General features: G+C 37.1%; 1 pseudogene; it reads right to left on the bottom strand.

The window, feature by feature from the left end:
- Positions 1-11,617: 11,617 nt before the first annotated feature.
- LOC119538453 lies at positions 11,618-12,285 on the bottom strand (annotated as a pseudogene).
- Between the last annotated feature and the right edge of the window lie 606 nt (positions 12,286-12,891).

Below are 12,891 nucleotides of genomic sequence, written 5' to 3'. Positions count from 1 at the left end.
TGAGTGCTGTAAATATCTATATCAGCGCATCTCATTTCAGCTTGCTGGCACTGAAGATAATGCTGCAGTAAAGAAAGTGAATAGTCTTCCTTCAGCTCACATAGTGAGTCAGAGGGTCAGCAGATGAAAGCAGGCAGCGTTGTTCATTATCTGCTGATAGCCACATTTTTAAACAAATCTTACAGTTTTGTTGGTTCACCAACTAGTAACACTTCAAGGGCAATTTCCTAACTTCAAGAAAAGGTGCATAAAGCAAGACTAAGTGATTTCAGAAAATAAGATATGCCTCTTTTACATGATTTACCCATGCATTTCTGAGTATCCACTGTATATTCAGTTTTGTCATTAGGAAGATGTAAATTATATTTTTAATGCCCAAGAGTTAAAAATTGAATTGAGTTTACATGACAAACCCACATAAGGGGTGAAGAACAATAATCAATCATTAAATTTAACATTGAAAAAAATTTAATAAATATATGAATTTTAAATTCAGAGATCAATGAGAGAAGGTTTTGAGAATTCCTGAAAGATTAAGAGAACTGAATTAGATCCTACAAGTTATACAAGACGTGGAAAGGAGAAAGAAGTTTGGAGAACATCATGGACATAGGCAATAATAGTTTTCATTGATTTTCAGGGGAAATAAATGAAGTTCATTATTTGAAATAAAAATACTGATTAATAGACTAGTTAATTGTCTTGCATATTTTCTTGAATTTATGATTCAACTCTAACCAAGGAAATAATGATTACTAGAGAGGATTAAGGAGAAATGTTAAAAAATAAACCCAGGCCATTATGCTATTTATAGTTTATCTTTTTTAATTAATGTTAATTCATTAATCTATTAATTTCACTTAACCAAAACTTATTGATAACCTGCTAAATGCCTAGAAACAAGTCAGGAGAGGAAATGAGTAGGTACTATCTGTTACACAGAACTTAGGGAGAGATGGGTTAAAGTTTCTGAGAACGATGAGTCAACTTTTGAACACTTTCAAAGTCAGTAGTCTCTGGGAGGTCCAAGCAGAGAAGATGAGTACAAAACCAGATAAACACACGTAGAGCTGGGAACAGAGGTCAAGTTTGGAGATGTCGATTTGGAAAAACAGCAGCATAAAAGTGTTTATGGAAATTATGGAACACATGAGATCTCTTAGGAAAAGTGAGACCAGATCAAAATGCCTCTCCTATTGACCCAGACCTTAAAAAATAAGAAAACAAATAAAAGGAAGCAGGCTTTAAAGTGCAGTTTCATAATACAACTAATGTGCCCGTGAAATCCATTCAGTGATGGGCAAGTTGCCTTGAAACTGTATATTGTCATTATCTATTGATTTCATTACCAAGCACATCCTATGATAGAGTAGAATGCTGTGTCAAGGGGAAGTAGTATTGTATTGTGTTATATTGATTTCATGAGGGAAGCCTGAACATGTTTGGCAAAAGGGAGGAAGCCCATGGAAAGGAGGCAAGGTCAGGAAAGAACACCTTAGAAGTGGGATCACAAATGGCAGAATTAGACTTGACATAAGGATGAGAGAGTTTATGTCCTGTTAAAAGAAATAAGAGACTCTGTGTCTTTTGTTTGCTTGCTTGTTTAACTCACTGTAGATATACATGAGACAGTTGCAAGTTTTTGGATCCCTGCTTTCAACTATAGCTTTTCTGCTAGGTGGTAGGTCCTTTAAAATAGTTAGCCCAATTCTGGTGCTCACCAGTCACTCTCAATTATTAGAATTTGATTTTAACTTGGATAACTGTTTGTTTGAAGATGCCAGTGTAATTTCTCATTTAAAGCTTTTTTCCCTTCCCTTTCCCTAAAGAAGGATCCCCAAGAGCACTATCAGCTTGTAAGAGGGGTAAGGTTTGCTCTGACTCCCTTCCCTCTCCCTTCTCTGAGCCTCACCTCAGGTGTAGGGCTGGGGAGGACGGGTGGAGGAGACAAAGACATCTTTATCCTTTGGCCTGCAGGCCTGTGGTCTCCTTGTTTGGCCAGAATAACTTAGTCTGTGTCATTATTAAGACCACAGTTTCATCTTTCTTCCATGGCTTCCAACTTCAGGACAAAGGGCACATATGGCATACATCTTTAGACCTCATGAAAAACAGGATGTAGAGGGAATGTCTTTGCTCCCCTCATTTTTCATCATGCCTTCTCTCTCCAGGGCCTTTGCTCCCAGTTTCAGAAAGAAAGGGCAGATCATTTTGGCTAAAGGCTATGTGAATTTCCCATCTGGGACCAAAATGCTAGTCTCCTCTTTTGACAGGTCACATTTTAAAAAGTGTTTGTCTTGTGTCCTCCCTCTCTCTATTTGGTGAGGGAAGCAGAATCTTTGCCTCCTCAAAGAGAAGAGAACAGAGCACTGTAGCTTCTCTCTAAGAACACTGCACTCTATGGAAAAATCACACAACTCCTTTTCAGTGCTCTTATCTTATCAGCTGAGTTTAGTGAAGCAATGACAGTGCGATGGGTTCTATGATGACAACTTAGAGTAAGCCCTAGGGAAGATGGCCAGCCCTACAGTTGATGGATCTCTGAGTTTAGAACATCAGGTACTTAGAGATTTTTGTTCTTACCTTTGGGCGTTAGCAGTAATTTTTATACATCATGAAAATCTCACCCAACACACAATACCCCCTGACATAAGGATGAGTTAAGATACAGGTTTGGAAGAAGAAGAAGAGGAAATCAGGAGAACTGGAATATGATTGCTTTTGTTCTTCTGAGAAATAAAAGTCTAGATTATGCTAGTGATGGAGGTAGCTAGCTTGAGCTAAGAAATAAAGATTTGTAATAACTGTTGGGAAGTAGAAAAGAGTGATATAAAATTAATACTGAGCACTTTGAAGACACATTTGAACTGGAAAGCTATATTCTTACATGATTCTAATCAGTTTATTTCTACAATTTTCTAACATAGGGTAGTTTTGGTGCCCAGATTTGGTTCTGAATTGAAGAGTCAAAGAACAGTTATGGCTGAAGGCAATGGGAATGAAGGGGATGGAAGGAACTTGTGGAAGTGCGTTTCAAGTGACTCAACTTTTAATTAGTCTCCTTGAGGAAGGGCATTAGTAAACAAAATCTTCAAAGGCAGATACCTGGAAATACTGAACAGATATCAGATCACCTAAGAGTTAAAAAATGAGTTATGTAGTTAATCCAATTTCATTCAAATTGAAAAAGAAGAGACATTAGTGGAAGAGAAGCACATTCAGAATTATGAAAAGGGAGTCAAAATTAAAACAAATGAGTTAACAAATAATAGGGAGTAAATTAGCACAGTTAACTTGAATTTCAGTGGCTAACTAACGGTTTCATGAACTGGGTTCAGAAATAGAGTAAGAGGAGAAAACCTGACTAAAAGCTTGTTCCTCATTAGACAGTTTGAGTTTGAGACACTTTTGGAACCTCCAGGTGGACATGCCCAGTTGGACACAGGAATCGTAAATTTAGGTAAAAGTTAAGGCTGGATTTGAGAATTGAAGAATGTGAACAATAGTTAAAAACTTGAGAGTAAATGAGATTTCCCAAGGAGAACATGGGAGTAAGAAGATCAGTGAGCAAAGAATGGAACATCAAATTTTAAGGGGGTAGAGAAAGTGGGAGAGAAAGGCAAGACTTGATGGAGACTTAAGAAGAAAGAGATGAACCCTTTCTTTTGGGAGAATCAGAAGAGTGAAGGTTCTGTTCTATGAAAATGGCTAGAATGACAGTGGCACTTTTGAGAAACAATTTTAAGAGGCTTATTAATTTTAAGAGGCTAATTAAAATATTTAGCTAATGTCTCAACTACACGTTTATTTTTTCAAACTAAATATTTTTGTTCTCTTGCTATATGAATCTAAAAAAATCATGACTGACTATATGAAATTCAAAAATTAATTATGATATGTATAATTAGTTTTTTTATGAACATCAAATGATATTCAAAGTATTTTAAATATTAATTTATCATTTTGAATATAAAATCAGAGAGCTTGAGTGGGAGTGAGATAAATATATAAAAAAGAGATTATTCATGCTTTACACCTAATTTGTAAGATTATGATTGTGGAAAAGAATTCCTTTTTTCATATGAATGTCTGCCTCTAGACAAGGTAAATACTTTGGAAGGTCAATGTCTTTTTGGTAATCCATTAGTTTCTCATACAAAGCTCACATTCTTCTAACGGTTTTATTTTATCTTAATGACCACGTATCACTTTATAATGAAGTAAAATATTCTGTTCTTGTCCTTTCTGGTTTCTCTGTGCTCCCTTTTTCCTGGTCTGGACCTCAAACTGATCCTGTCCTTTGTTCCATTGTGACCCACATTTCACTGTAACCTAGTGATTTCATGTATTGGAGGGAATATAAAAAAGCATTTTTGGTCTGCCTGCAGTTACTCAGTCTCTCTCTTTAAAGTGCTTTGTGTGCTGCATTTACATCATTGTATATATCTGGGCAGATTTCCTTCTGCCCCACATAGATCTCTGTGATAACAGTATTTACCAATATTAACTCTCCTCCAGCATGCCCTCTGCCCAAATCCCTGGCACACCATTTAGAATTGGTTTGTCCTCTACACAGAAATAGCAGAATTGGGGTTATTTAAACAGCTTTGCCATTTGGAATGGGATAGGTTGAAAGAACATATATGATTTATGATTAAGCATGACCTCAGAAAATCTTCTTTCAATACCTGAAAACAAAATCCTCTTTGCTACATTTTGTGTTGAGTTAAAAATTGCCTTAATAATAAAATTAACTCATTTAGTTCTCATAACATCACCATTAAGTAGCACTATCACTCTTATTGTCCCAATTTTAAATGTAGAGACTGATCACAAAGAGGCTCAAAGTCATGCAGCTAGTGAATAACATAGCCTAGAAACTCTTTTCCAGTATTATATGTGGCATTCTGTACAGCAAGTCTCAACAAGGATTGAGGGAGGAAGTGAAAAGACTGGGGACTTAGGGGGAATCTTATGCCCACTTACACTGACTCTCCATTTATATCCATAAGACTGCTCATTTCTGACAGCCTAGCAAAGAGCTAAGCTCCTGCCCAGGTCTTCCAGTTATTGGCAGACAGAGAGGAATGGTCTCTCTTCCTACCTTTTTCCAGATGTCCAGTATTTGCTGATACATTTCATAGAGTCAAGCACGGGCAGGCTGCCAAAACTTTGTCTCAATCCAACTGCATTATCTTAGAAGAGGTAGAAATTTCTTTAAACTATGACAATCTTTGACCATTAGTCTTGATTCTCGATATTGTGGCTATTCTACATTTCTCCATCGTTGTAGGTATTTTAGTGCAATATTGAGAAAGGCTGCTTCAAGGACTCTCAGTGAGATTCCCTCTTAGTTGAGAATCCTCTGATTAGATGCTCTTGGTGAGATAAGTGACAGCATCAAAACTGTGTTTTTGTAAGTTCTACCTGGCAGCAGTTTACAAGTTGTGTTGAGTAGGGGAGATAGGAGGTGAGAATTATGATTCCCATTTATGCAGTTTGACACTGGTGTCAAATCCCCTCCTTCCTTAGCTAATACTAGTTATAATAACTTCTTAGAATTTGCTACTTGATTATATGAGGAAAATCTGGCTGGTTAACTCTATTGATTTAGTTAACTAATACTGTTAATTCAGAAAACTTCCGATGCTGAACTTTTTAGGTGTTTGGTCCTTTTAGCATTAACTTCTCTCTGGGCATAAAATCATCTTGAGATAAGATTATTTTCAGACTTGATTCACTCTTGAACCTTCATATGCCTCTTGATCCATATATTTGCATTGTCTGACAACAGGTGCAATAAAGGATATAACAAAGACTAGTAAAAGACTGAAGACACTGCTTCATTTACAAAAAAAAAAAAAAAAAAAAAGTTGTCCTCTGCAGGCTACAGAACAGCAAATCCACAGTGACATATGTTCCATATTGGTTCTATATGAATAATAGTAACACAAATTTTCAATTATGTAAACTAATTCAATGGCACTAAAGCAAACTGGCAGCTTTGGGAGTTCACAATATTAAGCCTTTTATGGTTGTAAAATTCACTGGATGTGTCCCTTACAGCTATAAAAGATAGACTTTCCCCTTGAATTATAGGCCCCTGGAAATAACAGGAGGGATATTTAACAAACATGGTTCTTTACAATTTATTTTGAAAATAACTTTTTATAATTGCAATAGATAAAAAAAAAAAAAAAAAAAGCCTTTGGAAACTTTCTGTTTTTCCCCACATGTTGCTGCCAAGAGGAAATGAATAGTGTCTTTGAGATAGTCACAAACATCCAGTGCGGATGGGGAAGCTCACTTTGAAAGCCAGAATTTATTCTATTTTCTATATTTGAATGATTCTCAACAAAGGCCGTTCTCTTCTCTGTCTGTCGGTGTCCTGCTGGCTGTACCAGATGTTGGAATAACTCTCTAGCTCTTCTTTAAACACTCTTTCTTCTCACTTTGCTCTTACTATCCCCCTCATTATGAGACCTGGAAAATTGAAGTTTGAAACATGCCCTGGAACCTTCTGCAGCTTCTCCCTGCCCCTGCACAATGGGGAATCCTGGGATATAAAAGCAGGACGGGATTAGAATATTTAGAAAGGTGCTTCCTACTAAGGCCTTGCCTGTGAGTAGTCCAGTAGTTGTGCAGCCTCCCCAAGGGAGACACCAAGCCCTTCAGCAATATCCTGCTAAGTGGAAAATTTCCCCTCCTTCAGGAAAAGAACTGTTATTAAAGGAAGTGTAAATACATTTTGTTGCACCAGTTCCTCTCCAGTCATTCCCTTTGCACACACAGTTAAAAAAAAAATAAGCCTTTCTGTTTCTTACATCTCCCACACCTAAATATACATGACACATAGTTTATCAGAGTTTCCTAAACTCGCCTAATGACCCCAATACAATTCTTCATGCATAGAAACATAATTATAATCATGCTACCCTTCCAAACTCTAATTGGCTGTAGCCATACATTTGGAGTAAACTATTTTTAGCAAGTTCCTATAATATCTGTCATTCTGTTTATCTCAGATAAACAGAGATAAACTTGCCACCTCTCATATCAGTGAAAAAGTAATGATGATCCCTCTACTTGCTTTGAAATTCCCATTGTCACCCTCCTCTTATTCTTACCCAAGCTAGACCCTTAAGATTTGGGTGAATTCCTTTCTTCTCCCTCCTTTCTGATTGGGTCACTGGCCTTGCTCTTCATTAAGTTCCACCCCCTTTTCTCACACCTTAGCTCCTTTTCTAGTTACCTCTTTCCTCCTCCAGGACGTAGTCTTTGTCTTGTCCCTCTGACCTCTTAAAATTTTCAGTTCCCTGGTTGGTCCCCTTTCTAATTTCTTTACCCTTTAGGCAGTCTTCAATGTCTTAAAATAACATTGTCATAAAACTGAGCTGGTGAGCTGGAAGTAAGGGCACGAATACAGAGCTCACTAAATTGGCTTTTGAATGACTATCTAATTGGTGGTTAAGAGAGTAAACCACATTAGTTGAAGATAATGAAGATAAGAGAAAATAAAGAAGGATCAAGGTCTTCCTTTTGGTCACATCATCCTACATTCCCTAAAACATGCTATACTTTCACCCTGCATTTGCCTTCATTTTTCTTGCTTAATTTCTTTCTTCTCTTCCCACCCACAAGGCTTATTTGTAGTTAAAATCTTGCAATCTTGCCTAGAGCACATTGACCAGTAGTGATATATTACCTGGAGCAACATAAAGATAAAGGAACAGTGAATGAATTAGGGAAGAACTTGAGAGGAGGCTTATCCCAATGACATTGACAAAATATCTGGAGGCATTATATCCACATCAGGAAATCCACTACATCTGCACAAGCAGAATCACTGAAATAATGAAAAGGGTCCGCCAGACTACCTTTCATCCTTTGATGTCTACTCTTTCTTCTATCAAAACAACTAAAAATGTGATAAGGCAAAAGGTCCCAAATTTATTCCAGGAACAGCCTTCCTGAGCAACTGTTCCTAATAGCTTTCTCTTTCATTTCCATTGTGCTCCATTAGATTCATGTTGAAGAAACAGAAAGCTGTTTGGTCAGAGTATTAAGAGTAAAATATTAGCAACTTGCTAAGAAGTTTGAATAGATTTTACCTGAAAAAGGGAAAAAGCTGAAACTATAAATATCAGATCTTGTAAAGTTATGAGTCAGGCACCAATATATGATCAGACATTTTGAGACCCAAAGTCAAACTAAGGGTCAGGCCAATTTAGCCTCAGAGAGAAGGGATTACTGTAAAGTAGATTTAGAGGAAAATCATAGAGCAAGAACAGAGGGGATAAAAAGATCAGTCAATGAGAGCTCACTTTGAGAATTCCAAAGAAGCACAGGGGATATTGTAGGAGAGGGCAGGTTTCCTAAAGGACCAAATGTTGTTATAATGGTTCACAAAGCTGTCATTTACACACAGCTCAAATATCGCCTTTCTGGCTGCAGTCAATGTACAAATACAATCCTGGAAAAGGCCCACAAAGCCTTTTGCTCTCTTCTCAAAAAGTCACTGTGAAATTAATGCCAAGAAATCAACCCCATCTTGTTTGAAATGAATGCCAAGAAGTCAACTCTATCATTTCTAGGAAAGAAAAGGAACTTAGGCAGCTTCAATTTCCGCACTCTGCCCTGTTAAGGAGTTTTATTTCCATTAAACACTACATGTTATACAGAGAAAGAGAGAGAGAGAGAAAGAGAGAGACAGAGAGAAAATGCACAAGAGAGAGCAAGCCTCTGCAAAGTACCTCAGAAAAGAACAATTGTTTGACTATTTCCCTTATTGCTTATTCTTTGGAAATTTTTACAGACCCCCTTCTAGTTTTTCATACTTGAAGTGATAGGCCAGCTCCCCTAAGCATTGCCACAATCAATGTGAACATGAGTAGTTAACAGTTCATATAAGCAAAATCACACAGAAAACATAAATCTATAATAACAAACTGCAAACAACCTTTCTGTGTTAGTTGATTTTTTTCTAAACACCCTTATATATATGATGAACTGCCAGAATTCCATCTGCTCTTTCATTGAAGTGAGTTTTTCACTTTTCTCATAGATATCAGGGTGAAAACTGTTTTTACTGTGGTATTTTCCACCTCCGTAAAACATTTCAAAACTATGGGAATTTCTGGGATCTATGGAAAGTGTATAGGTTTTTTAATCAGACCGGTATGAACTGAATCCACATGCCAACAATTACTAACTTACAGTCTGTGGTAAGTTACTTAATCTCAGGCTCATATCTCTGTAAAGGAGATAACAATTTCTATCAAGCAAGTTTTCGTAGGAACTAAATGAGATAATATATGGAAAGCATACAACTGGTATCTAATGGATATTAAATATGTAAGCTATTTATAATCACCACAGATCATGTATTAGGCTCTGAATCTTGAGTTTTTCCAAAAGAAAATTGCTGATACTTGAGCAAATGAATGGATAAATGAAGAAATGAAAAAATTAAATTATATACTTATTTATTAACCAAGCATTTGTTGAGTACTTCTGTTGTGCCATACCCTGGAGGTAAAATGACAAATAAACCACATCATCTAATAGCTCAACATCAAGTAGAAGAGACAGGAACGCAGCAAATAATTACAACTGTGAAAAGTACATGAATTAGATTATGCAGAAGGTATTTGTATCTGTCTGTGACCTTCTCACTTCCCAACTTTGGAGATTTTATCAGTCTACAGAAAGTCAGTCCATTCTTATCAATTCTCCACCTGTGTCACAAAATCAGGTCAATACTGGGAGCCACCACCCATGTCACTGCGGGAACTGAAGTGAATGCCTTCTGATTGCCTGTTGCTCTGTGTTTCTTCCCTTCATTTTATTACTTTTCCTCTCTGGGTCAGAAGGCCAATTGCCATTACCATGGGTCTTCTGATAGCCTTTTGATTCTCAGGTTCCCATGGTACTCTATTTTTATCACTTTTATTTTAGATTTATTTTATGGATATATACAGCTAAAATGCAGGAACGCATTCTTATACTCCACACTTATAAGTTCCTACTAAACTGATTCATAACTTCTCAGAATGGATTACGTCTGAACATGATTGTAACAGAGTTTAAAATTATTTTAAAACAGTAAATTATTTTAAAATAATGATCTGGAAAGGGGTATTCTAACTTACACAATGATAAGGTGCACAGGACTGCCACAAATTGAATATGATTAACCAATATTCAAAAATATAAGCCATATTGTGTGTTCACCTTTATTTTTTTAAAATCATAAAGAGCTTCAGGGTCATCAATAAACATCAATTACTACTTTACTGTTGATTTGAAGATGGGCTTTTTAATAAAGAATTCTGGTTGATTAGAAGGGTAAATTTTTGTCCTATTTAGATTGTGTTTCAGTCTAGGTCTTTCACACTTAATTTCTACATATAAGTATGCATAAATGTTAGTTACTAGATATTCCCCTTATTTCTCCTTCATCATTTATTTTCTTCAGTGAGGCACTTCAGGGGAAAATGAAACTTATTGGCTAAGGATTAAAAATAGTAGTTCTCAGCCAACTTGCAAATTAGTGTTCTAATTAAACTACAACCTTGAAAATTTCTTTGTTTTGAATCCATCCTGTTGAGGGTTGCAGAATTGTCCAAGTATATTTCTTCTATCCTAATGCTAATAGATAATATGCTGGATTATATACCCTTATAATTGTTCATTAGCAGCAAGCAGTATACTTTGACTTTTATGTACTTGAAACTGTGAAATAATGTTCCTATTATTCAGGTCTTCTTAATGTTTCTACTTTAAATAGAATATATTATGAAACTGAGATCTGAGGCATTTTTAGAAATTCTGAGCTGCAGATATTAGTTTAGTCAGAACAGTGTCAAATGTAGAACCCAAACAACATAATTGGTACTTTGAAGTTGAGGTTGATGTGACATTCTCCTGAACAGATTTTAATGCTAATGCATATTTAAATTAAAATTTTAACCTCATGACATTCAAACCAGCAAGCCATCCACCATCCAACTAGGGAGGCATGTCTAACAAATAAGATGACATACCACAAAAATCACTTGTTTTAAATGTATATTTATTGTATAAGAGATTTCCACAAAAGCCTAATTCTCCACTAACATTTTGACAGTGGATTCTGAATTAGCACTGTTTTTCCTAGTGATTATGCACCAAGAATTCACTTAAAATATCTGTCTATATACTAAATGGCTGCTATCTAGAAATGATAGTATGATATTGTTCAAGCCATCATATCAATTTAGTTTTATAATTTTATATTTTACGTGGTTGACAGGTTCCTGGTTATACCACACAACACAATTTCTTGCTTCCAGGAAGACAGAATGAGATAGGAGTCTGTCTTAGACATGCTGCATCCCCACCTCATCAGAAGCCACTTGTCCAGATATAGTATCACAGCTTCTATGCCTTTCTTTCTTTTTTTCTTTTTAGTGCCATTTTCATTTAATAAGCCAGAGGTATAGCAACCTAAAGACCTTGACTGTGATTACACTTGGATGTTTTTATGGTATTGCTGCAGGAAAACATGACTGGCAGGCAGCAAACACTGGCTCACTGTGCTAAGCAAGCAACTCCAGCACCAACTTCCCAGAGAGACTTAAGGCTGCAGAGTGTAGCAGAGGTATTTCTTGCCAGATGTGAGCTCTTTGGTGAAGACACTTTTAGGGAAAATTCTTTTGGCATCTTCTTTACGGATGGTTGGAAGGACCATCCCACTGCCTCCATCCTTCCAATCAACCAGGGTAGCAACCCTCTTTGCTGCCATCAGCTGGAGAGAGATAACTACTCTGAGAATTCATCAAAGTTCCTTCCAGTGGTAGCTGGATAGAGGATAGACAGCTTCAGTCTCTTATCAGGACCAAAAATAAACACCACACCAGCTGTCACAGGCTTGCCCTTTTCATCCTTCTCTGCTGGGTCCAGCATTCCCAACAGGATGGTAAGGTCCTGATTACTGTCATCAATGATGGGAAAAGGCAATGTTTCTGTGGGCTCATCACCATTGTAGGCATTGATATCTTGCTCCAGGCAAGATGGTCCTCAACACTGTCTATTGAAAGGGCAATCAACATTCCTCTTGGAAAATTCTGGTGCCAGCTTTGCAGCTCTGCCAAGCTCTGTGGTGCACACTGGTGGGAAGTCCCAAGGATGAGAGAAGAGAATGCTCCATGAATCTCCTAGATAGTCGTGGAAACTGAGGTGGCCAAAGGTGGTATTGGCATCAAAATTGGCTGCCTCATCCCGAAGAAGCCAAACTCCAGGCATGGTGGCAGTGGTGATGTGGAAGGGTGAGGGGACGCAGCTGTCATAGGCACCAGCCAGCTGGCTCTGGTAGAGAACTCTTATTCCTTTTTGATACACATTGTCAGCTTCTCAGCCCCTTCTGAGAAGGTTATGTGTGAACATAGCCAGGTTGATGGGTCAGATGCCATAGTTTGTTTTGTCCCAATGTTATCTAGTCATGACCCATTTTGATGCCATGCATCTACACTTGTGTTCAGGTTGAAGACTCTAACTTCAAATGGAGGTGGCTCCTCCCAGTGCAGCAGGGCTACAGTGGAAGAAAGGAGCATCCAATGCTATCTTTGTATTTATAATTTCATTTCACATTTATCATAGTGCCAGCTTTGGAGTGAAGTGTTGAAGTGAAATTTCTCCTGTTGAATAGCAGGCAAAAGTGAAAACTATTGTATGTGACTGAATCTGTACTTGCGGTGAACTGTTAATATTTAAATCGGAAGTTGCCAGGGGGCTTTTGACTTCATTCCATAATTGTCAAGTTGCATGTCGGTGAAGAAGTCATTTAATTCCAAGTAACGGGAGTTATTTTGCATCCTGAGATCCAATGCTGCTACTTAAAACCAAAATACA

This window comes from Choloepus didactylus, chromosome 6 (assembly GCF_015220235.1).
Source record: "Choloepus didactylus isolate mChoDid1 chromosome 6, mChoDid1.pri, whole genome shotgun sequence".
NCBI lineage: Eukaryota > Metazoa > Chordata > Mammalia > Pilosa > Megalonychidae > Choloepus > Choloepus didactylus.
The sequence above is the reverse complement of the archived record's forward strand: the minus strand, read 5'-3'. Positions and strand labels throughout refer to the sequence as shown.